This window comes from Lichenostomus cassidix, chromosome 1 (genome assembly GCF_008360975.1).
Source record: "Lichenostomus cassidix isolate B80296 chromosome 1, HeHo_3.0, whole genome shotgun sequence".
Classification (NCBI taxonomy): domain Eukaryota; kingdom Metazoa; phylum Chordata; class Aves; order Passeriformes; family Meliphagidae; genus Lichenostomus; species Lichenostomus cassidix.
Window position 1 is genome coordinate 59,988,206 of NC_139479.1, and position 27,283 is coordinate 60,015,488.

Below are 27,283 nucleotides of genomic sequence, written 5' to 3' on the forward strand. Positions count from 1 at the left end.
TGAAAAAATCAAGCTTTTTCAGAAGAAAAATTTCCCTTTACTAAGGCAAATAATCCTCCATGATATATATATATGTCATAAAAGTTTGTACAGCCAAACAAATGAGATTAGAAATCAAACCTTAGTCAGAATGATACTCTTATCACAATACAGCAGCATTCTGAAGAAACAAACTATACATTTTTTCCACCCCTCAGATGTGTTTTTCTAAGAGCTTGAAAAGAGAACACCAACATTTTTGATGTAGAGAACATTGAAAATTCAGTCAAAACACTTAAAAACTGACAACAAAATTTTTAAATAGAATAAAGAAAAATAAGTACTTTACGGCACACAGAGGAAAACAGTTGGACTACGAAGTTGTTATGAGTGCTACTGAGCCTTCCTTGGCTTTCACCAAGAGAAAGGACCTCTTTTCCTTAACCAAATCTAGGGGTGTAGAGGAACAGAAATGGAGGGTTTGAGGCAGGAATTAAAGAGCTGAAGCCAGGAAAAGGATCATGAAAAGGACTTTCCCTCTCCCTTTCTTCCTTCACTTTTAAGAACTGGAAATTGCTTTTGGGCAAATGGGTTTTTTTTATCATGTACTCTTGTTGTCACTTCTAAGTCCCCTAGACACAAATCTATGGAGGATGAATAATCAAAGATGTATTTGAACATCGTCTCTCCAAAATGATAAACAGCAATTAGCAACAACCTTTACAGAGACAAGGATCATAACAAACAACCACTGGGATAATTCTCCCATTCATATCATTTAAGGGAATGACACCACACAGAGCCCCCAGAAGTGAAGCTCCCCTATACATCTCTTTTCTGTGACTGTAATGACAATCCAGAAGAATGTGTTGATCCTGTGAGTGTTCTTCTTATCCTGATCTTCTTATTTCTGAAATGGAAGCTCAGACATAGAAAAAGGAAGAACATCTTCCAACACAAATTCAAATGCTACCACAATTTTAACTTCAAAAAAAAAGTGGCATAGACAGAAAGACAATAAAGAATGTTTCATAAACTAAATAGCAAAACCAAAGAGTTTTACTATCCTACTATTCCCAAACAAGCTTCTTTGAAGGGAAAATGTTATCTATTTTAGAACCTGGGACTGTGTTCTGACTTAAATACACAAACATGGCAGAAAGAAATGTTATCACACAAAATTAATTAATACCTGTCTTGAAAATTGTGATTCTGTCCTGGTTAGATGTAGAGAATGAACATTTTAGACTCTTTTATTGGGACTTTTTGGTGTAACCTGGTGTGTAATCAGACTGGCTGGCAGTCCTCAAAGATCAACCATTTCTGCAACCACAGCAGACTCATCCTCTGCCAGAAGTACAGGTTTGGCTTAAAGCTATTGTGAATTTGATCCCTTTTTGCAAAGGGCAGTCTGATTGGCCTGAATCTGAGTCTTGTTCACCTACAGTAGAGAAGTTCTTGCTGCATCTTTTCTCATTATCCCAGATCCTGACCTAGCTTTTCTTGTTTCAAAACAGAACCAAATCATGCCTAATGCTCCCTGCCATAGAAATTCTCATCAGTTAATCTGTGTCAGTTCCTCTTACACTTCCCTTGGGTCAGGCTCTAGCTTAGGCAGGTTATGTATATCATGTAGTATTTTGTGTATGAATACTAATGTTTGTTAGGGGCACCAATACAAGATTACAGATAGATTTTTAAAACAATGCAGAACTATTTCAGATACAGTAAAATGCTTGATGGCATCCACTGTACAAAAAAAACAAAGTTGCAGTCAAAGTCCTTGCTTTGCCAGAAAATTCCAGATCAAACTGAAACTGAAGTTCTTGCCTAAAGAACAAAGGAAAGTGCATGCACATGCACACACAAATCCTGCCTTTTCTTTTCCTCCCACCTGAGCCCCCACTGCTTTTAAGTGCCTAAGCAGCATTTGTAGGGATAATCCCTGACAAAGTCTCTCAGAATTGGTAAGGCAATACACATGCCTTTGCACAGAAAGGCCAGAGACCAAGCCATAAGCTTTCATAATTTCTCTTTTCAATTATAAATGGAGGCAGACATGATGACAAATACATGTTTCAGAAAGCTTGAATGTGCTGTTATATCAGAACAGTATGGGATATCAAACATATCCCTTTCCACCTCAGATTACACAAAAATACCAAAATTCAATTTCCCACAAAAATGGCCCATTTCATTTTTAAAAGCTTGATTTTTTAAATTCGCTGTGTGTTTTTGCATTTTTTTAAATCTTGTTTCCTCCCAGTATTCTGTTAATTCTGGAATACACTGGGAGTCTATTGGCCGTGAGGGGACGGTACACAGATTTTCTCTCTGAACAACCCCTGGCAGGCTACTGAAGCGAAGGAGGGTAAATTGTACAGGGGAAAGTGCAAAGGTGTCTTTAGAATGGACTGGACACACAGCTGGCAATCAAATGACTTATGGAAAAAATCCACACCACTGCAGTGATTTATTTTCTTTTTTGACTCCTTGTTTGCGCACTAGTATAATGGCAACAGGTCCTCCTACATATCATGAGATAAGGACATATTACAATAATTTCTGATTGGGAAAAACAAGACAAACATTCTTAGTGAGCCAAGTCAGGCCCTTTTCTTTCCCCCCACCCCCCCAAGGAATGCACAGAAAAGCCTTTCTGGTCACACTCTGTAACAAGAAGGGTTTCATTAGCAATTCCCATAATGTACTTGCAGAGATGGTGAATTCATAGCTCACCTTGATATGGGCAACCTCATTTAGGGTGTACCTGTGTGACAGCTGCAGACACGGCACATGTCAGAATCCTGTCACCACAGACCAAACCAAAACTCCCATGTGTGCTTTAAAATTTGAGCTGTCTCTTCTTCACTGTGGCAGTGGTGAGACACTGAAAACAGGCTGGCCAGAGAAACTGTAGATTTTCCATCTCTGGAAGCATTCAAAGCCAGGCTGGATGGTACTGTGAGAAACCTGGTCTAGTGAGTGGTGTCCCTGCCATGGCACAGGGGTTAGAACTAGCTGATCTTTAAGTCCCCTTCCAAACCAAACCATTCTGTGAGTCCATGGTTATTAGGAACAAATGTTCTATGTGCAATAACATTTTGAAAATTGGTTTTATCCAGTTAAATTACTAGAGTTGGGGATCTTAAATTCATCTTATAGAAACTTACAAGTCATGTTCTATTACATTCTGGTAGGCAAAGAAAAAAAATGCCCAGCCATCTCCCCTCAAAAGGTGCATTTATAAATTTCCAAAAACTCCTAGGTGATACGTATGAACTGATGATAAGGTAGAAAGCAAGTTTCCATGCCAAAACTGCAATTTCTACTACTGGGCGAAGCAAAGCAAGACAATGCTTGCATAAATCTTCCTACTACGCTCATCACTCTGCTTCATTTACGTGCATCCCAGTCTTAACATTATTGAGATTCAGAATTAATGACCCACTGAGATTTATAGGGCCAATTATACTTCTCAGCATTACCACTTTGGGCGTCTCTACAGACTTAAACAGTCATTAGAAGGTCACTCAGAAAAGTCTCACTAAGTTCAACAGACTTCAGATGAGGCCCTTTGCCTAATCAGAAGAAAAAAAAAAAAGAGTACTCTAAATAAGAGATAACTTTAAAAATCCCACATTTATCGGTATTTTTGTAAAACTCCCTGTGCATTTTTTTTTGAGGAAACTACTTAAAAGCATTTTCTAGCTGAGTCTAGTTGGGTTTTTTTTTCCATCTCTTCCAAAAACACAGAAATACAACTGGATCTAGCACTGGTCATTATGCAGCAGGAAATGACAGAACAGTTAATGTGTATTAATGCAAGTGTGATAGATATGACTATTGAGTGATGTCTAGAGGGATGGCTCAGTGTTCATGGAACTGTGAGGAACTTGGCAATGTTCCCTAGCAAGCAAGAACTCCTTAAATTAATATTGCCCAGTTGCAGCAACTGAGGTAACTGAAACCATCTTTGCTCGCAGACATAGCAGTGCACAGATTGCTCAACTTAGACAATTCCATATGTTCTGGTGTTTCTTTTCCCCTCTTTCACAGGCATGGCTTTCTTTGAGAAACTCAAAGTGCTGAGTGATGCAAATCACCAACCAGTTACCACACATGTTGCACAACAGAAGAAAGTTTTGAAATAAAAGAAAAGCATAGCATTTTTGTTACAAATAGACTGATAAATAAACAGATATGATCAAAGAAATTCAGAACTCACAATGCTTTTCTTCACTTAGGGATTTTTAATGAAGGGAAGAAAATGAGTAAGTAAATAGCTAGTCAGGCTTCTGCCTGGCATGAATGAAATCATTCAAGTACACACAATTTATAACAGAAACACCAACAATCACCTTTAACTACAGCATCACTGCCAAACACCACCATAATTAGGCTAGAAATGCTGTTCTTTGAGTCATGAATAGGATGTGCTCGGCCTTGTTTTCTATACAGGATCATGCCATCCAAGCAGAGGCAGCAGCATTTATTGAGAAATTCACTGAAAGATAACAACTGATTATAAAAGGGGTTCATGTAAATTTAGTTAAGAGCAACTTCAGACATTATTTTCAATTACTGAGATAAAATCATGGCTTCTCTCTGGAAGAAAAAAGGAAAGTTTTTTTTTCCTATACACTACAGAGAGCATATGAAGGCTTGAAGAAAAAACAGTCTATTTTCACAAACAGTACCAGCTACCTACTAATACTCCTTAACTCTGCTTTTCTCTCCCTCGAGTAATTCTTCCTATTATTTTCAGCATTTTGTTTGATTGATTAATAAAAAGCAGCTTTCCTGCTCTAGATAACAGGTCACAGAATTCCCTTTATATTGAATAGGTTTAGCTGCTCTCAAGAATGCTAACTAATTGTTTTATTTTCTTTCACCAAATCTGCAAGGCTTTGGCCAAGCATTGACTTTTTCTGCACTGAACTCCTCAGTGATTTCAGAGAGCATGAGGATGACAGGAGGATATGTTCCAGTCCTTCTAACCTGCACGAGGATCTGCGGTTAATTAAGAAAACCTCTGTTAACATACATTAAAAAGGAAAAACAAAAGCTTTACCAACTTATCTTGGAAGGCTGCAAATCTGGGGAAAAAAAAGGAACCATCTTCAGCTCCTCTAAATTCACTATCAAGTAAGTTAGCATCCTTATTTAATAAGCTACACCTGCCTCCCCATCTGATGCAAGGGAATACATCTACACTGTCTACTTTAGGCATGTAACTCTGCTATGACATAACCTTGTAATTGCAGGGTTCTCGTACACTGAGCAGATACTCATGACACCTGAATCCGGCAATTCAGAGCCCAAGGGGTTGAGCTACACACACTGTGTAAGCTGCTAATTCTGGCACTTATGTTACATGCCCAGAGCGAGTCAGTGTGCTCCCTCCACACATTTCAGCACAGCACCACACTTCTTGTACACTGTACATGTGCATGGAGCCCCTTTGCTATTTCAGCCTTGCTGCCTCATTTCACTACCTGCATCTCCGTGAGTAAGAAAAATAAATCTGCATGTGCATTATGCCTCTTCAGGCAACACAAAACCTCAGGAGTTCATGAGCAGAATGTACACAGAAATAAAGAAAGAAATTATATTTATTTTCTTCAGCACAGAAACCTGGAGACATGTCATGGAGATATATTAGCCCTCTTAAGATAGCAACTCAGGATACTGATGGAGTTGACAGCACAATCTTGTCACTCTCCTGTCAGACTACTGTCGGACTTGTGCACAGAAGAACTGCAGCTCCAGAGCAGTCTAGCCCTTCTCATACATTACATTCATCTTCCAAGGCACACTTTATTAGTTTAGAGGAAAAAAAAAATCTATATTCCAAATAGTAGAGGTAAAACAGGAAAGCATATATAGTAGAACATTTAAGGCCTTAAGGGTTGAAAAGTTCATCTTTGTCTAGAAAGCACCACCATCTGTATCCCTTTAAAGACAAAACCAGAAGTTTCCTAGTCCTAAACCCTCGCAAAATGATTGGCTGATCACCTGCTGTCTTGCTGTACATCAAGCTGTTTTTCCAGCAAGATTTGTTCACTTATATTGCCCAAATGAATGTCTCTCTTAAAATAAAAAAAAAATAGTCTGTTGCAAATAACTCCCTAATCTGCCATCCCTTCAATAGGACTGAAGTGCTCTTCACAGACATAGTACACAAGCATCTTGAATTAGCAGGGAACTATTTTTAAATACATCAAGGATAAGATACAAAATTAGTTTCATGGGGAATGAGAACCTCAGAGATTATTTACTTTCCCTTAATTACTTTCACTCACTACTCGTTGAGTTTTCCAATAGTACTACCTATTTCACACTCAAATTTTGATGCTAAAGACATGTGAGTATATTTCTTGAACATTTAAGATTATGGACCTTTAATGATACATAACCACATTTCTCAAATTGATTTACCCACTTAAATAATTAAATATACTGTATGGTACAAATTTCCCTTTCTTTGGAACAGCCATTTCAGATTAAGGATCCCTATATAAAAGCAAGAACATTTCTTAGTGCAAAATTATGAACATTCTGACAAACTGTACAAAACTATTACACTTAAAGAGGCATGGGTAGCCTCTTAAAACTACTGAACTTATATAATGCAAGGAGCAAAACAGAGATTACTACTTGAAAATTACTTTTGAGAGCAAGCTAACAGGAAAATTTACCCGAGCCTGGAACTCTAGAGAGAAGCTTGACCTTCTAAGCCTTTGAACAAAAAGAAATCAAGGGTGGCCGTACAGCACTGCTGGGCTACATCCACTACCCATATTTTCCTCATGTGACACAGGCACATTTCTGTTCACTTGCACAGGATACAAAGAAGGAAAGTCAGAGTAGTCTACAATCCTATCCCTCTAGGAATAAATTAATTAGGATCTTTAGGACAACGCCTTGTAATATAAAACAGCGGGGAAAGTAAGTAAAAAGTATGAAGTGAGCAAAGAAAAGGAAAGTGATAGAGAAGACAGTGCATTAAACAGAAAATAATACGTCTGAAATATACAAGAAATGAAGGTTGTGGTAAAAAGACGTGGGACAGACAGACATAAAGCAAAGGAGAAAAGGTTATAAAAATGAAAGGAGAGAAGACAAGAGAAAAGGTGATAGAGAGACAGGCCTACAGAAGAGACCACTCTAAATTAAAAAAAAAAAAACAACCAAAACCAACTGACCAAAAAAAGCCCATCCAAACAAGCAAACAAGCAGATCAAAAGAACCCCTACAAACAAACACACTTCTACATTCCTTCCCAAAAATTACTCTAGGAAACAGAGCTGGAACAAAAGTGAAATTAATTTCCTTGACTAACGAAGTTTCATTTGATGCTGGTATCTTAGGGCTCAGTCCTGTCTCCATCAAGCAGTGGGATTTTTTGCCAGACCTTCTCAGCTCCTGTGGGATTAAGGATGAGCTGAAGCAATGCCTGAATGATTTTCTGCACTGAGACACCTGAGAAACTGCACACCATAGCATCAGCTCCAGATTTGTAAGGATGACTAGTGTTTGCTAGGTAAGAGAATTAAGAGGCAGAAAACCCATCAAGGTACTACATATTACTACCACCATGTATGAAAGAATGACTTCTCTCCCTAAGCTGAGTTAGCAAGCAATTTATTACGTTATAAAGTACTCATAATTCCTCCATCAGCTGTCAAAGACTAATTTATCAATAAAAAGAAAAATTAATTACAGACCAGTAAAGAAATGAGCAAAGAAATCACCATGAAGTAAAAGTGGATTTTTGAAGGCTTTCTAGGAGAGATGGTAAGAAGCTTTGGGTGCCACTTCTCACCAGCAGGAATATTGCACTGTTGCAGAAAAACAACGATTTGAGTGGAGAGAAAAATAATAGGAGAGACCCTCGAAAGAATTTATCAAATCACTTATTAGAATATAATGAATATTAAAAAAAGCAGTACAAATTCTCTTGAGAACTGAGTATTCCTGGGGTTTGGATCCCTTCTTCTAGGCTGTTAAGGTTGCTAGGGAATTTCACAGTTAATGGTGTATTTCCATATGAATGTTGCAAGAAGGGGGAAGGGTTTGCAAAACGGAATCTTAAGCATGGAGTTTTCTTTGTGCTTAGGAGAGAAGAATCTGATGTTCCTGTAAAGCTGAAATAAGAAGCTTTCAGATTTAACGACAGATTATCAAAGATTTTTAGTAGAAAAACGTACACAGAAAATGCTTTATGAGGCACTGTGACAAAGAACTTGCTTCTCTTACTATGGTTAGTAAGGCACCAAAACTGCCATTACAACACACTCTCAAGGTCAACAAGTCGTCTACAAACAAGAGCAGCTTTGTTTTGCTTTAACAGATAGAAGCAACAAGTTTATTTTGTATTAAACAGATTGTATGTCCATTTTTCATAAACCATTTAGAGAGCACATTGCTGTGGGCTTCCCAGTGACAAATACACTGAGGCACCAGCAAGCGACAACACACTTTGTACTCTTTGACATGGATGAAAGAATTCAATTCAAGTTTTCTTTTTTTCTATCTGGAAAAAGAAACATCTGAGAAAAATACTTTTTAGCCCTGCTTCCTGAGAATGAACCTTAAATTATGTTCTGTCTGCAACTTCATCTGTTTCTCCTCCCTTCTCTTTGCTAACTTTGGGTGACATTGGTCAAGAGCGACCAAGACTGACAGAGGTCCCTTCATTTTAATGAAAATATGTGGATGATTAAAGGACAAAAATAATAAACAACCCATGGTTAAAATGGCAGGCACTCAATCTTGCATTAAAAAATCCACAGAGGAATCAGCACTAAAGGACAACCTGCAGAAAACAAAGTGAAGTCAGCTCCATGCTCACACCACCACCATTTCTCTGGTTATTTTCCCTGTTCTTTAGTATTCAAAACACCCCAACTCAAGCAACTCCTATTTATGCGAGCATACAGTAAATACAGACACGCTTCCATTGGCAACTGCTGTGACAGTTGATCTTCACACCACAGTATTATCTTAATAAACTGTCTCTCAGCCCCAGGGTCTTTGTTCTCACATAAATGACCTGCAGTTGGTCACCCTGGATCTTACACAAAGCATGACGAACACAGGGGTTATATGAGCTAATTGCAGAGTGACTGCAAAAATAGCATGCTTTCTTCTCTTCAGCAATGTGGTCTTTCTCTACTGAAAACAATTCAAGTTAATGACAGAACTGTGTATCTGGATAACTCTATCATTAGTTGATGTTACCACCACATGAGCTTGTCTGCATGCTATTTGACAAAGAAATTCAAGTTAAACAGCCTCCTCCAGAATGAAGACAATATTGGATTAATTAGGTAACTTGCTACACATTCAGAAAATGAAGATGAATTTTCCTTTTATAACCTTATTAAAATCTCATGGAATAAGAACCAGATTGTAATCTGTTATTGAAGTATAACTCATAAATATCTTTTGAATTACTCAAAATTTAAATCACTGGGGATCTGAATCTGGCCCCATACATCTTAAAAGAACATTTGACTCATTACTCATATAAACCTCCATGAACACATAATGCACAGGAACTAATTTGTTTTCTGGGATAGTTCAACATTTTCTGCCAAAAGAACTCATATTCTGGTACTTCTAGCATACTACGTTATTTTTATTTGCCTACGTGCTACTTTTACTACTAGTTATGGAGTAAACATCTGGAGAAAAGCAGAAACTAGAGTCTAATGGACCCTTAGTCTTTTCCCCACACACTTCCCAGAACGCAGGCAACTTTCTTCCTCTGATTGAAGACAGCCACTGGAAACACTGCTACAAGTCCATAAAGCATTTACTATTGAAAACACAAACCGCAGACTACTGAACTAATTTTGTAACATGATTATTCCTCCAACATGGTCCAGAACTGAAAGCACACAACTCTGCATAAAATGTACAAAAACACAGTAGCTAAGTCATAAGTCTCTAGACAGCAAATCTACCATTCTTTTAGTTTCTTTTCAGGGGTGCCTTAACAATTTGGGATACAGCTAGATAAGCTTTTTGAAGACAGATTAGTTTTCTCTCTACCTACGCTTCATGATGTTTTTGCACCACCCAGGTCTGAACCTGCAGTTGTGTTAGCATGGGATCATGCATGACCAAGTGAATTTATCAAAACGTCTCAAGCATAACTGTGCAACATGGAAAAATGCCCCACACTTAGCAGCACAGGGAAGAAAATTTTCAAGCCTGAACAATGCATGTTCAACTGCCAGCGAGTCCTGAAACTCAACTGCTATATATTCCACTGTTCTGACACAAACAGGGATAACAGACTGATCATCTGGATTTCAGTTTAAGTTAGGAAACCATACTCCTCCTGACTGTCTCACTTCCTTTTATCCCACTCACTGTAGAGCTTGGTGAGAATCACAGACAAATAGAGCTGGAAACCCGAAGCAACAGGATCACTTGCATCCTTCTGAGGCAACACAATTATATCCATCAAGTTCTTAAAGACCCCAGCTGATAAAGCCCCACAATGTTCACACAACCCATGCTAGGATCCCTCTGCATTCTTACCACTAGAAATAACTTTCTAAACTTTTTATTTCTTGCAACATATTCAGCCTATTACTCTTACTCTACTCCCTGTGGGCATTGTAGACTTTTTTCCTTGTAGGTCAGACTTCTTCCTGTTCTACATCTTCACATAAAACATTAATCTTGCAATTCAGTTTTCATAGCTACTGAGACCTCCTTCAATATTTTTCTCAAATACCTGGTGTCAGTTATTTGCAAATTAGATGAAGAAATTTTCCATCTGAACTGGAACTTCAACAGGCTGTAGCTCTGGAAATCCTTCTGAAACCATCATTACTTGCCTTCCTAAGATTTCTTCTTCTCTGTGGGAGTCTCTGGGTAGTTTTTATATTTGAAAAAAAAAAATAAAAGAATTATACAATGCAGTATAAAAATTCCTGACAGATGTCACATTCAACTTCTGTTTAAATAAAGTCGCAGTACTGAGGACCACAGAGTAGAGGCAAAAATGAAAATAAAATCTTCCTCAGATGATGTCCACGAGTAACTAAAGGAAGGAAGCATAAGTATTCGTTTTTGTTTCCAGCCAATTCCTAATCAGACAGATGGTTCTCTCTCACCGAGATGAACTCAGCATCAGGACAAACCTACCTCAGAAGTTCTCATTTCAATTTGTTTTTGCCACTACTACGCTTGCTCCTCAGGCACTTACAGAATGCCTCCTTGTTGTACAGCCATCCCGTGGCATCCCTCAGAGACATGGCTGGGAGCACTACAAAGGTCTGCATTTTGCCTTGCATGGATGCTTATAGTCACCCTCTGAACACTTTTCACATTCACTAAACCACTTTGCATTAACAGAAGTGCTGTTTAATTTAGGTTTGCGTTTTTAGTTTTGTGTCGCCCTTTTCCTTCATCCGTTTAACAGTGAACTAATGAATTTAAATGTCTTTGAAAGGGCAGTACACACAGGCTTACATCTCACTCTATATTGCTCATTTTGTATTAGCATGAAAGGAAGTTTCTCACCACCTCTGAAGTCTTCATTTTCCTAGGGTTTAACACATGAGTGGCTATTGCTCTTTGTCCCCTCCAGTAACAAAATGATTCCTCCATAACAAAATGACATTGAAGAGTCACCAAAACCTAGAACTGTGACTTCAGTGATCATCACAGCTATACTTCAATGACACAGGGGCTCTCAAGGGATCTCAGCTTCAGGATCATCAAATTCAGCCTTCTGCATTCAATTCAAGATTCAGTTTCATTTGGTAGCCTTTCTGACACAAAAGAAGCTGATTTTCTTCATAATTTCATGATGACCACTGGTCCTTTCTGCTGAGCTACTCACACAGCTTTTATACTTGAGGTGTAAAATAATTGTTTGATTACAGTGAGTTGACTAACTCGCTTCAAACTATTCCCTCTATTCTTGGGCAAGATGAACCTGAAAATTATTACTTTTATAATTTCTATTTTACTTGTAGTATACATTACCAAACAGAATCAGCTTTGTTAATGTGGAAAAGGTAAACATAGGCACAAGATGAGCAAGCTGGCCTTATACAGACTTGCCCATCAGATGTGCTGCCTACTTCCAGATTTGAACAAATGAAGCCTGGTCTGACTGCGCCAGTCTCCTTCTCTCCCTTCTCATCACTTTCCATGAAAAGTGGATTACATTAAGCAGCTACTCAGTTCTTTCATTATCAGCAAGCCTTCTTTTTCCTTTTCCCCAGAGACTTTATGCAGTTACATAACCTCCCTTAATATTTTCCAAGAAACTGAAAAAGAAATTCCAATTTTCCAGTCTCTTTTACTTAAAAAAATGTTAATAGTTTCCTTCACAGGGTGAATTTACAGCTCCCTTCTCTTTTGTAAAGAAAACAATATAAACTACACATTACATAAGCTGTGTAAAATGAAACAGAAGTTAAGTAAACATACCATGAAAAATAAAACTGAAAAACCCAACTAATGACATACACACCATACCTGGTTTCACATGTTTTTACATAATACTGTTAAGCTTACAGAATTGGCAAAAAACTGGGTAGCTAAGTAGATTGGCAACAGCACACTGAGGCTCTTACTCAAGTTTCACCCTGGTGCCTCTAGGAACTGAAAAGGCATGTTCCCTCACAGGCTGTCAATGAAATAAAATGGTAATGGCTATCTGGTTCATATGAAATGGGAGATTACATTGCAGAAAATGATTCATCAGCCCAAATGGTATTTCCTCTTACTCTGAAGATATGAATAAACGCGAACCAGAAAAACAGCCAAGGGTGCCTTCATTTGCTAAAATGAAAATAACCAAAGGGATGCTCATTTTAGGCAAGCTAATGGAAAGACAATGTATAGAAGATTCTAAATCAAATGTACCTTACAGGATCTTTAAATCTTCAGCTTTCTCATGGAACAGCCTGCCACCAAGCACCTCCATTTATGCTCTGCCTGAAGACAGTAGAAGCCAGATGTGTGTGTGCATGGGAGGAGTGAGGATGCATGAATAGACCACCCATTTACAGATAGTAAATCCACGTAAGTGCTTGTTCACATCTATAACTGACAGCAGAGAACCATAGCCACAGTCTCTGATGTGTCTGTAACCATACCACCCTGTGCTGTGATCTCAGCAGATTTCACTGCTAAGCAAAGGTCCCACCTCCAAGAAAAACTCTAAGTGGACTATATATTCAGAAAATGCAACTCCCTCTTCTGAGTCATGCCAATATCTATCAGAAGTCATCATAAGAGATTAATCCATGGATCTCTAACAGCAAAATACCTCTACCACTGCAGAATAAGAGGGAATGCTTCACTTGGTAGAAAATAGCAAGCTCTTATTCTGTATACAGAGCAGCCACTGAATTAGGATATAACACAATTTCACAGAATGTCAGACCAGCAAAATATTAGGAAGCAATCTGCTGCTTTCAGATGAAACAAACTTATTTGTCATTGCTGAAATACTTCTTATAAGGGCAAAAGAACCAGTGCTCGTTCTAAGAGCAAGCTCTCATTGTGGTTATTGCAATCCACCTCCCTAAATTCACCCCACGCCTTTATCAGCTCCTTCTATTTCATTTCTTCTTTGCTTCCCTGACAAAATGCTTCCTAAAAGGAATGAATAACTCTAAAAAGAATTGTTAAAAATACTATTAAATCCTCACTGTATTCTACCCCAGGCACAGCTGTTATGTCCTGAAGCATTTTTACAGTGTGTAGGGCACAGGTCCCTTTACAACCTACATAGAGGCAACCTGCCATACTAGAATAGTTGTATAATATTCACTATGGACATGGAGGAACTGTTCCTCCACAAGTATGGTTAAGATCTAGTATATCAAGCCCCACATCCTAAATGGTAACGCTATGTTAAAAGTACCTGTATAAAAACACTTCAAAGCCTCATTTAACTTAACTCTAAAAATAAAGATCTATTAACAGAAACAAGTTGCAATTAAGATTACTGTTGACCTAGCTTCTCCCTGCAAAGGAGAGATAATAATCTTACATTTACATGGTACCTTTCAGTCTAAACTATCCCATACAAGAAGCCTGGTCTTAGACACACTTGCACAGCAGAGTGTTATTAACATACACAAGAAATTTGAAGTAAACCAATCTACAAAATTTGATAACCAGCACCTTCCAAGCTTGGTCCACTCAGTTGTATGGGTTCTATTTATCTGACTTACCCATCTACCAACAAATTATCCATCCATCAAGAACTGTCTGTCTGGCAAAAGCAATACATTGGCAACCAACCTCAGTCTTAATCCTTATGTCCTGCCTTAAAAACAAAACTTCCTTCAATTTCATTCAACCTCTTCTCAGACTTCCATCACCAACATTATCCACCAACTCCCAGAGGCAAGCACCAGCAAAGTCTGAACCTGGCTTACCTCTCAGAGGATTTGTATATAAGGAGTCACCCGGGATGTATTAGGAGTGTACTGGTTTTTAATAGACAGACCATTTTTTTCCATGTTATACTACACACAGAAGACCTAAACCTAGCTTCCACTATTTCAAAACACTCTTTTCTTGTGCCATCAAGTACTTAAGCCAAAGGTCAGTCTCACCAACCAGCTCTACCCCAGAGCAGTGTTTCCCTGTACGTGGTACTCCTGCAGGATTACTGTTTTAATCATTAACATGCAAAGAATGGTTATTCTGAATCACTTGTTTTTACCTGATGGTTACCAAAATAGGCCTTGTTTAAACAGTTGGCTGTCAGGTATCCATAAAGCACAGCAGAGGGAAATCCACCTCCTCCTCTGCAATTGGCATGGCTGTTGGAAAACATTCCCTGATGATATCAGTCTGCACAACTATTTTTTGTTTTCTGAATGTTTGCTTCGAGCACATGAATTGCAATAAATCAGTGTATTAACTTCATTCCAGGAAAAGATTCCACAAGAAAACTGTCATTACACCTTGAATGTGCACATTCCCTGGCTAAGTCTTTTCCTAGTTTACATGGGTGATGGAGACATTTAAAGCAAGGCACCCATGGAAAGATCATCTCTAAGTCTCTCCCCTTTTCTCAGTCTCTTCTGGAAAACATGCTACTTATGGCAGTGATCATTAGGACTTGCACTGCACACTGACTTAACCAGACCACAGGAGACAGCTGTGGTGAGATCAGGGCATCATGATGGGGGGACAGGAAGGAAGGAGTAGTACTTGCTATCCAGTATTGCACCTGATGGCAGTAAGTGTCCTCAGATGATAAAACAAAATGCTGTAGAAACTGTCAAGAAAGAGGAAGCTGTCACCTCTGTGCTCCTTACACCACCTGCAATGCTCAATGTTTTCAAAAGAGAAAACAAACAAATAAATAACCCATAGCTGATTACTAAAAAATCTACTGTAGCTAATCCTTGCACATCCACCTGACCCATACGATGATATGATGGGCTCAACCTGAGACCATGTGATGACCCTGTTCCAAGCCCTGCATTTATAAAAGCACAAAACCCAAATGTCTCAGCACTGGAAACCAAGTCAAGGCTGGCTGGCCCAGGATCTGACCTCTTGCCACCTTCAGCTGAAACTAGAACAAAACAGAAACATGAAAAGGGGCCGTTAGATATTGTACTTCGTCTCCTTGAAAATGCAGAATTGCCTTCTCCAGTACACCTGCCAGCAGGCTGCCTACTCTTATTTTAAACATCTGAGGAGTCATGAGGGGTCACGCTACACCCAGTCTAATGTAGGCTACAATACATTTTTCTATTACTGAGTTTTGGCCCAGAATTCATCTTAAGCTTTTATTTCCTCAATTTCTCCATTTAGTCCTGCTCTCATATAATGCAGGAAAAACATCTGATTGTTTTGACTATAATACATTTCAAATACAGACACGTAGTTAACCCATCTCCCTGTGTTCAGTCTTAGACTAGAAATGTCTATTTTTGAATTTTTCCCTTCAAGCTAGCTCCTCCAAACCCCTGAGTATTTTGTTGCTCTTCTTTGAGCTTCACTCAAATTGTCAATACCTTCCTGTTAAGATGATATTCAGAGTTTTCACATGTGTTCATGTGAAATATGATTATAAAATATTCTTATAAAAAGGGATTCCCACCTCTTTGTTCATCAAAATGGTAGTGTTTTCTTGAGAGTTCAAGCACACACCATGCTGTTCTGCAATCAAATCACATTCCAGACTCATGTATTAATTCTCATTCCCTCCCAGCATCACTATTATCCATCAGTAAGTTTCTTATTTGATATTCCTTGCCCCAAGAACTTGCCTTTTCCCCACACTCGTTCCCGTCACTCTACTATCCTGGAAGAATTGTCCTGCAGTTCTGTTTACTCCAAAGCAAAGACATTAGTTTCAAAGGTTATAGGTTTTGCCCTATTCAACAAAGCATTTAATTACATGCCTAACTTTCACCACTTTCTTAAATCCAGTCGATCTCAGCAAGTAGAAATGAGCTTAAGCATACATTTTTTAAAAAGTTGGGCATGCAAGTCTGTGCTCTGGTGAACCAAATCTTCAGTTTCTGTAATCACTTGGATGGTTTACTTTCTGTATTTGGCAAGAATTGACAGCTCAGTGATTAAGGGTTACAGGATTTTAAAAACGAATCTTCAAGAGAGTCCAAAACTGACATCATGCTTTCATTCCTTTTTTAAAAGAAGAATAGGAAATAAACACCTAAGGAAATTTGCCTCAGTACAGTAATCATGAAGCCTTTAGGTTTAAACATGCACAAAGTTACTCCATATTCTTGTTAATGCAGTACCCAGTTTGAAAAATAGCAATAAAAGAAAGCCCTATGAAAAGTTTGGAAAGGCTTGTGTATCTCAGCAAGATACTCATCTCAGCAGCACATTCCCTGGTAGCTCATTAGCCACAACCATCACTGTGTAGTTAAACAGAGAACAAAGCTGTCTGTTTCTTAATCCCTGTCTCCTAAACACCTATAAATGGAATGGACATAACTCACTGTTCTGCTTAAGATGATCTTTAGTGCAGAGAGGGAGAAGAAGGTACTAGTCTTTGGTTTGGGTCATGGCTTAGCCATCTCCATCAGTGGCCAATCCACATTACAACACATGTCAGCTTTACATTCATCACCAGCAACAAATGCAGTTGGCATTCCAGGAGTTTCGTGGAGAGTATCTAAAATCACTTCCAAATGTCTTCCATTGTTTATACACAGAACGCTTCATGACCTTTCTCTGCCCTTTGTTTTTTAGTTTGTACTTTTTGTTTTCTTTGCCTTCTCTCATTCTGCTGCCTGGCAAATACAGGCAGAGGCGAAGTGAGGACTGCAATTAGACAGCCATATCAAGCTTCATCTGCGGATTGCCTAACTGTAAGATTCAAGGTTTGGGAGTAGTGCCATCTGAGAAGGAAACAGAGAAAAAAAATTGGAAAATGACTACTTCCTCTTAATCCATAAAGCCTTCCAAAATTCAATTAACATGTTCTAAACTAAACCATTCACACATGCTATGGCACTAAAATGTGTGATTCCAAATATAGACAAGAAAGTAGCTGCTCATAGATATTTATCAGAATTATAACATTCTCTGACCGTTCCACTTCAACCCTTTTTATTCAAGTGGCATCTGATGTAACCCTTTTGTACTTGAGAGGAACCAGGAAAATACCTACAGGCAATACAAATAAAAAGTCTGTGACTGCATAGGCTATCTGTTAAATAATGCTGTGAACCCCAAAGTCACTTGGAGAACACCGCTCCTATGCCTAGCGCTAGTATTGCTGTTTAATAATGCATACATGACTAAGTTTTCTGTCTTCCCTACAGCAAATTTTTCTTGTGATTTTACAGTTTCCCAGACTGGAATAACATTTTCACGTTCACAGACTCACTGATGCAACCAATAGGAAAACGACCTCTGTTTCAATTTACTGTGTGAAGTCTGTAAATACTGCTCGATAGTGAAGACTTGTAGGTAAAACTCTGCAAACAACTTTTTGCCGTTTTCTTGTGTAAAAGAGAGATAAAAGCATAGAAGCACCTCAGCTGCATTGTACATACAGCTACACATCTATGCCTGCTCACCTCCTTTTCCTACAGCAGTTCAGCATCTCCAGCAGTTTCCAGAGCACTAACACCTGCACCCATCCCAGGTCAGATCTCCAGCTTGCACTAATGGATTTTTTCAGATAGATGGCAGTGCAACAGTGCATCCCAGTTTGATCCAGGGTCGAGATGCCATTTCAATGCTCAGACACTTTAACTAGGGGAATTACTACATTATCAAAAGCACTTTTAGAAAGATGATGGCTTAGGACCCAATCCTGCTGCACAGTGATAGCACTGACTCATTGGAAGGGCTTAACTGGGTGCCAAGAACGTAAACATGGCAAAGAAGCATTTAGGATTTTACTTTCCATTCCTAGGAGCAACAAAGGATTTTTCTTTAATATATTCTAATAAACATAGTTTTAAAACACAAAGCTAAAGGATGACTAACAACACAAAATCCAAAAAGATATTGCATATTGGATACAGGAGAAGACATATCTGATTTTCAAGGGTCTGTAATAGCACAGATTTAGAAACAGTCCTGCAATAAGAACAGACAACTCCAAATCATTCTTATTGGCAAAAAACCTACAGTTACTACTTAACTGTGTGCCCTCTTCATTCTAACAGACATTGTTATTAAGAGAGCGGAGTGAAATTTTAACCATTTAACTGCATGTAACCCAGCAAATCTCTTTCTCACAAAAGGAAATTATTAGGAAAGCAGCTGAAACAAATAGGAGTGAATCTCCCTGCACAATTAGTACTTCAGTACCTACTACGTGGGGATTTTGACATATAGCTATCATGATGTGGAAGCATCCACCATCGTTTTGTTTTCTGTTTGCAGTAGGGGGTTGCTAGGAAACAAAATACTATTGTCTGATTTCATGATCTATTGCCTGGTTTGCCTGGCAATAAAGTCTTCTAAATCTATTACCGGATTATTTTGTATTTTACAGTGGGATTAAGACTAACATTAAAACACATGCACACAGAGATGAGCAGTAAAAAATGCCGCAAAATTCAGGGGAAAGTACGTATATATATTCCAGGTTGAGGAAGACAAACTATACTGAGGAAAAATGAACTCAAGCAATCTGGTGGTATTTATATACACACACACACTCACACGTGTATCAGCGCTCCTTGACTGTATCTATAGTTTTGCTGACTTGTCAAAGACTCTCTCACTACCAAGGATACAAAGCGTTCTCTTACTACTGGAGAGCTACTGTACACCGCAAGTTCTGTAAATACCACATGCTGCAGAATGCCTGGTGCAGGCGAGCACACATGCCACCGTAATTTTTGTTCTTGGAATTCAGCACTAGGTTGTTTCAGGGCTTTCATTTCTTTACATAATCTTTGTGCGGTTTTGGGGGTTTTTTTGCACATTTGGACAGACAGAAGAGTCAGTGACAATTCCCTACTCTCCCCCTTCTTCTCTGGTTGTAACATAAATAAATAAATAATAAAAGAGAGAAATAAATAAAAGCACCAGGAAAAGCAATTTAAAATTGATAGCCATAATAGCAGATTTCATGTACGTTTGACAGTGGCTTGTCTTTGCAAAATGAAAGAATAAAAGATCACGAAAATCAAACAAATGTGAGTGCCTATCAAGGCATTCCCACAACATGACAGAAGACCTCAACTGCAAAAAACAATCATACTTAAAAGCTGAGAGATAAATGAAGAGAGTTCAGCACGTCATAAAGAAAAAGGTTTTAAGTAAAACCTGCACAGTAGTTATTTCGCTTTTATGTATATCTACAATTTCACACCATGCACAACATGCACTATTTCAAAGTCCTTTCAACTTACTTATTAATGCCTATGCATTTTATCACCCCATTTTAAAGCTGAGGAAAAGAATGAATGAGGTACATTGCAAAAAACATCAAAGCTTTTGACACGTTACAGCAGAACTCCCAGTGATAAGGAGAAAAGAAGTAGTAACACACAACATAGAAAATACATAGTTCATGGGAAGGACCTGAAAGCTTCTTGCCTCTCCTGCCCAGAGATGGATTTAGTCAACCTCTATAGTTTCTGATAGGAAACTATCAGAAAGGAGCCCCTACCAAACCACATTTAGAATTCTAGAACAAAAGAGTAAAATGCAAGAGAGCTTCTTCTACCCCAAACAACAGCAAGCTACTTCTAGCAATTAGATAAAAGCAGCGGAAGATGGACACGACCCACAACCAATCCCTCCCCTCACCAGGGTCGGATACTGCTGTTCCTCGGCTGATAATCCGCTACAGTAACACTGCTAGTGACAAACGGAGCCTACGCCTCGGTGACACCGGGATCCTGTCACCTACAGCCTCACTGAAACCTGTTTTAAAACACTCTCTCAAGGAAAGAGAAGAAAGAAGAGAGGGATGGGACAGTCTTCTCCCGAGCCGCCACCAAAAACTGTTTTGCCAACTGTAGGGGGGCTGCCGGCGACCTGGCAGCCGCAGCCGCTCAGCTCTTAGAGAGAAGGGGGGAGCGAGAGGCACCCCGGCTCCGGCTGCCCTGGGTGCGCTGCCCGCCTGCCCACGCGTGTGCCCCGGGGGAGGCTGCCCGGCGCGGGGGGGGCAGCGCCGGGCGCGGGAGCCCCGTTCTACCCGCGCTGCAGCAGAGACCGCAATTAAAAAAAAAAAAAAAAAAAAAAGGAAGAAAAGAAAAATAAATAAATAAATAGCCCGCTAGCGGGAATGGGAAAATAAAAGCCCAGCCTAAACAGGCGGACCCCAAACAACAACAAACACCGGGCGCCCAGGAGAGCAAACTTTCTGACTCACCGGGAAGAGCCGGTGCCCGGGGGGCGCCGGGCAGCGGCGAGCGGCCCCGCGGGAGCGCAGCCGGAGCAGGAGCCGGAGCCGGAGCCGGGCGAGGCGAGCGCCGCCGGCGGGGCTGGGGCAGCGCGTCTCGCCCCGCTCCCGCCGCCCTCCCCTCCCTCCTTCCCTCCGTGCCCGTCCCTCCGCAGCGCCGGGAGCCGCCCGGGGCGGGCTGCCGCCGCGGGACCGCCGTACCTACCGCTGCCGGTGCGGGGCCGCGGAGCAGCGGGAGCCGCCGCCGCCGCCCCCCTTCGGCGGCTGCCGGGCCCGGCGGTGCTGCAGCAGGCGGAGGACGCCCCGCGGCGGCGGGGAGAGCGGGGCCGGGGTGCGGAGAGGCGGCGGCCGCCGAGGCACGGGCAGCGCGGTGCTTCTGCCCGTCCGGCTGTGTGAGCGTGTGTGTGTGTGTGAGTGTGTGTGCGTGTGCCGGGGAGGGATGCTGCAAGGGACCGAGGGAAAATTCTCCCCTCCTAGCAAAGCCGCCGACAAATGGCAAGGCAGGTGTGCAGGCGAGGCAAGGCTCCCGAAGGAGAAGGAGGAGGAGGAAGAGGAGGAGGAGGAAAGGGGAGAGGGGCGGTGAGAAGGGCGGGGAGCGCACAGCCGTCACGGCGTCCCGGGGACAGCGGCCCCGCCGAGGAGGTGCCGGGCGCGGCCCCTGGAGCGAGCGCTGGGGCCGCACGAAGCGGGGTGAAGCCCCGCCGCAGCCGCGGGGAGCGCAGCCCGCTCCGCCGGAGGGGCGGGGAAGCGGCGGTGGGTGGGCGGCGGGGAGCGGGCTCTACGGAGCCGCGGGGACGGCGGCGGGAGGGGTGCGAGCGCCAGGCACCCCGAGCTGAGCATCCTGCCGCAAGTTTTCCCCGAGGCCTCCCCCGCCTCAAACGCCCCCTGTGCTACGCGCAGCACCCTGTGCAGCTTGAGGAGCTGCACCCCAGCCGACGGGATCGGTGCTTTCTTTGGGAATCCTTCCGTGAGGAATAGTTACATGTCTTATCTGCAGAGGCTCCCACTTCCCGTTTAGCTGTGGCTTCGAACCAGCACCTTTTAGGGAACACCCTTAGCTAGAGGGTCTGGTTTTTTGCTTATTCATCTCCCGGGCAGTAGAAAACCCTCAAGTGTGGCAAGAGCACCTGACCTCACCTTTCATCCGGGAAGCCGTGGAGTAGGTGACCGGGGACAGCGCTTCCCAGGACAAGCCCAGGGGTGCTGGCAGCAACAAGTGCTTCCCCAGAGCAAGTGCTGCTCCCAGAGAGGCTGTTGAACGCCTCGTCTTAGCAAAAAGTTATGGAAGGCTTTTTTCAGCTGCATCTCTGCTCCCACGGAAGGTGCTGGCTAATCTGAACTCTTTCTACTATTTGAAAGGGGAAAACCTGCTTCTTTCCTGGCCTGAATTACCATGCAGGGCTGTTGTAAGCAGTCCCTTTCCTCTGTAGAGATGGTTGTGATTTAGTGCCAGAGAAAGCCTTTGTATGCCCATTTATAATGTGTTTCAGCACACTTCTAGGTGACGATTAGTTGGTAAGTGAAAAGTGGCTGTGGCTGAAAGGTGGAAACTAACATCAGGTATTAAATATTGCACACAGCAGCTATGATTTCTAGTGGTAGGAAGAAAATCTGATAGCAAAAACTCCTGCCTATTATTTTCCACAGTACTTCTTTCACCAAAGCTGTATGGAATTACATCCACAGGTGTTGGGCTAATTATGTATGCTTACCAGCCCATCACTTTGGGTCTACCAGCAAGCACACTTATGCAACAGAAGCAATTTCCACACCACTGGGCTCATCTGATTTAAACAATACTGGCTTGTGTTGCCTCTGTGTGTAGTTTTTTTCCCTTGGCTGGCAGGGTTAGTGTCACAGCTTTAGTTTGAGGAGTGACAACAAATAGTACTGACACATATTATAGCAAGCAACACAAGGACACACATGGAGGACAAAATAAGGAAATTAATGCACTGACTTAGGTAAAGAGCTGGAGCCCCTCTTGGTCCACGTGTGCAGATGTGGATTACTTGTTTCCTGACTGGTTCTTGCTTTGCTTTTTAGTGGCAGATAGCCGAATAAAGAAAAAGTTGCTGGAAGAATTTCTGTTAAATGTAGCCCTGATGAAAGTAAGATGTAATTATAGCTTGGGCATCCTCTTCTGTGTTATTTACAAGTTAACCCATCTTTTCAGTCTTTTGAAGCCCAGGCCCTAAGCCTGTTCAGCCCTAAGCAAGCATCTTTTAAAAAGCACACAGAAATCCTGTGAGGAAATTCATTAACAACTTGTACTTCACCTGTAGTGTAAACTAGCTTGCAAAATCAAGGACTAGTTTAAAAAACCACACAAATTTCAGGGCCTGAATATATTTCTGAAATGTATTGCCTTTGGCTGTGTTAAATTTGCTTCTTCATCTTTTTCTCCTAACACTGAATGTAATTGTACTTAGAGACACTCACAGTTAACAACACAACAAGGTTTAACCACACTCCTCTTGACTGTTGCATAAGCCCTGGATGATATAAAACAGAGATAAAAGAAAATATTTTTGTCAGTGTTGGTCTTGTTTAATGTAACTCACTGAAGCAGGAAAACGCCTGATGAGGTTATTTCATTATGGCAGTTTAGGGTTCTCCCCTCCTTCCTTCCCTAAGAACTGCCTGGACAAGCACAAGCACACAAACACAGATGCACGAACCTGCAGAAAAAGGTGTTACTGTCTTTCACTAACACATTCAGCATTTATTTCTTATTTGTAGGTTGGTACAGAGATGAGTTCCAGCCAAGACCTCACTTTGTTATGTTCTGAATAGCTCTTGGGAAGTTTCTGGCTTGACCCTGGAGACTTTACAGTCTAATTTTTTAATAACTGAAGGATTATTTTTTTTAATTTAAAAAAGGACTCATTTTAGCTGTCACATAAGCATGCATTATATCCCAAGACTTCAATCGGAGCTGCACAGACATATCTGAGAGCACAATTAGGCCCTCTGGACCTTTTAAAGCTTCAAAAATAGTCATATGTAATTCCTTCTTCTGTGGATCCTGCAAGCTTTAAGAGAATTTCTGAAAGCTGTAAATTCCTATTTATCCACTAAGAGGCTCACGGGCAATCTTCCCCTAATGGAAATAGAACTGTAAAGCTGAAACATTAATATACACAATATGATACATTAGGCAGGGAGACTCGTCGGAGCCAGCAAGAGGGCACAGCGGCTGTGCCGCGACAGAGCCAGAGCAAAACAGGTTCACTCCACTTTCTTGGCTTCCTGCATGTGGGTTTTACTACTATTATTAGTACTGCACAGTTCTCTCTTTAAAAAATATTTTAAAAAAGACCAAAAAAAACCTCAACAAACCCATCTGACCCTTGAATTCCTCATCTGCATTGGCTAGCAGCTGGTGCTGGTGAATGGGAGGGCACCGTTTGGTCTAAATGCAAGACAGCTATTCTTCAATAACTGTGCTGTTAATATGCAAATCTCAGCCCTCTGCCAACTGTAATCTCCTGCCTCTGATTGGCTTCAGCAATGAAAAAGATCCAGGTTACTCGTTAGCAGGGAAAATATGCTCTTCAGGTTCCCCCTTAAGATGAGGCACTATAAAGCCTCGAGAACATGCAGTCTAGCGACAAACAACAACAAAGCAAGACAAAGAGAAGCCAAGAAAATGGGATTAGAAACACAGTAAAAGAGAAAACTGTGCATTTAAAAATTTTCCTGATTCCTTTTCTTCTTCCTAGCTTTCCCTTGGGAGTTTTGCCAGTGACTGCAGATGGGCCGTTTTTGTTAAATTTTTTTCAACCCTTGCTTTCTACATATGATGTTGTACTCAAGTTCACAGCAAAAGACTTGAATTTGTTCGGGGAATGTAATTTCTGTACTGGAAAGTATGCACGTGTCTGTCTTCATGAGTCAGCTTTGTTGGCTGGCAAACAGAATAGTAGGAGGCAATATATCCAAATGTATTGATAAATATCTTGATACCAAAAAGGTGAATGGAGCAATTGAGCAAGAAACAGTCCATGGTTCAACACTTCAAAAGACATAGCAAAAACCAGCCACCAATATCAGCACCAATATTGGTATATTCTTCGCAGAACAGTGACTTAGCTAACCTCAGAACTTAGCTCAATGTTTTCTGCAAGACATGAGCTGATGGGAATGCTCATGCCAACTAAACTGTTGAGACAAACAGTTCAGTTTTCATCAGTGTCCAACACAGCATACAAGAGAAAGATGTGTCCTCCTTCACATGGTACAAAAGTTAAATCATTCTACCAACTCTGGTAGTGTTAAATTCTGAGAAACCTTTGCAGAGCTGGGTTGGGCTTGGGGGTCTCCAAAGCAGGTGTGCAGCCACCCTGCTCCTCCATCTTTGGCTTTATTTTGTAAATTTTCTTTCATTCTTGCAATTCACCTTTCCTGAAACATAACAAGGTATATTGTATTCACTCCTGTTCAGATGCAGCCAGCTCTCCTGCTTCCTGCTCTGAGGTGGCAGATGAGATCAAGTTGGTAATTTTTTAGATCAATGTACCTGGGCTGAAATTGTGTTCCCAGGAAAATCAGTATTAATTTTATCATCAGTTTTGTCCCAGCTGTGATTTTGCTTCTCAGGGCTGGCAGCAGAGTGTTTTTGGAGGACTGGGCATTGACTCTAATTTCCCAATAAGATGAAGAAGGCCAGGTGCCATTCGTTTTCAATGAGTGACTCTTTTCTTTCCTCAGGCTTTTCACCAAGGGGGAGCTAGATAATTTTTCTGTGGGTGGACAATTCCTCTGACTAAAAAGAAGCACAGTTCTGAGAAGTATGGCAATCTTGCCTGTTTCCCACAAAGCAGGTAAGGCAGCTCCTTGTACAAATTGCTAGACAAAAAGTGAAGCACACGCACCTGTGGGGAACCTGCAGTGAGAGTGTGATGGGGTTACCTGACTGCAAGTCCTTGAATACCTGGGAAGGATGGAGGGCTGAGCTCAGAGAGGGCTTCACACAGGGCTTTTGATTAACTTGCCACAAAGAGAGATGCTGTAAAAAATAGAGAGCTGTGCCACAAAGCCACTTTCTTTTCTGTCTCATGCATTTCAGATACAAAGATAATGGGAAGAGCACAGAGAAATGAAGGCAGATATCTGAAACTAAAGGTTAGAAAGAAAAGATTTTGACAGGAACTACGTAGGCTTCCCACAGCAAAGGTCAAATTGTGACCTCCATGCAAATTAAGGCCCCTTCAGCTATTGTAAAAGAACTTCAGAATTTCAGTTTCAGAAAAAGCCTGAAAAATGCATTATGCAATCCCTCTGTTGGGGATTTTTCCTAAGGGGTTAGACTGTCTCTTTCTAATATATATATAAGGATTCTCATTCAATAAACAATAATAAATCTCAGAAATAATTAACTCTTAAATGTGTTCTCCGTGGTCTTGCTTTAGGGAAGAAGGGGAGAAAAAAACCTCTACATGCTTCAGTAGGCAGAGCTAGAAGCACGTCCAACCAGATAATTGACATAGCCGTTGAGCCAGCACAGTGTTAACTCTGTTTTAAGCTTCCTCAAATCATCTAGCTTTAGAAACCATGTAACTTAATTGGATTGCTACAGACCTGACAGCTCCCCGTGTACTGTATGCTAACGGATTGCGTCGCTGCTCTATGATCGGGTACGTGAGCTAATGCTGCCAGTCCTGGGAACTGCCACCAGCCTGGAGCTTGGTTTTCATCTTCCAGTCCCTATCAGAAGATGAAAACAACTGTGTTCCTCTCCTAAGTCTGAAAAATTAAATTCTGGGAGAATTGAAAGCCACTGTGTATGGAAAGCAGGGTATTTGGGCTAAAGCTCACATCGTTGATCACGTAGGTGGTTTTCCACCCTGTGGCCAGTTCCACCGAAACTGCAGTTAACTCAAACAGGCTTCTCAAAATAATCACTCTTACTTAGATAAGGAAAACTCTGCTGAACTAAGTCTTTATAATCCCACAGGAAAAAATATGAAGACAGTTTACAAGGCAACACTACATATGCTCAGTAAACACATCTAGATAATACAAGCTAAATAGCAGGCTGACAAATCCAAAAATGCAGTTTCGGTTTCCACATTAATAAAGCAAAAACCAAGAATATTTGTGAGCTGGAGATGGCCCCAAGGCACGCGTTATAGGTAGGTGCCAAATCATCATCAAAATCTGTAAGAATTAAGATAGCTCTCTGCCATTTGAGTCAGAACACACCTCCCTGGCTTCAGAGATTTTTCAAAAGAGAAGATTAGTATTTTGACCTTTATTCTGTCTCTTTGCTGCTGATCTCCTGAATGCCTACTATACTTTATCACTGTCCTGCTTATTTTGTAATTTTTATTTAGAAGTCACCCAAAGCAGGCATAATCCTTGTTCTTAATTCTTATCCAGATATTATTGCCCCATCTTGGCACTGGCGTGGGGGGAGGAAGGGAGTGTATTCAAAGC

General features: G+C 40.9%; 1 protein-coding gene across 6 annotated transcripts in view; it reads right to left on the minus strand.

Moving 5' to 3' along the window:
- The window catches only part of ENOX1 (ecto-NOX disulfide-thiol exchanger 1), a 365,143-nt gene extending 343,629 nt beyond the window's left edge, over positions 1-21,514 (minus strand). For 3 of the 6 annotated variants that reach the window (XM_085059338.1, XM_085059308.1, XM_085059355.1), the window contains exon 1: positions 21,048-21,512. The gene's annotated coding sequence lies outside the window, so the exon portion shown is untranslated. Of the gene's footprint in view, positions 1-20,812; positions 20,971-21,047 lie in introns of those variants that run through there. The other 3 variants (XM_085059363.1, XM_085059347.1, XM_085059312.1) reach the window with 3 other exon arrangements.
- Positions 21,515-27,283: the final 5,769 nt, after the last annotated feature.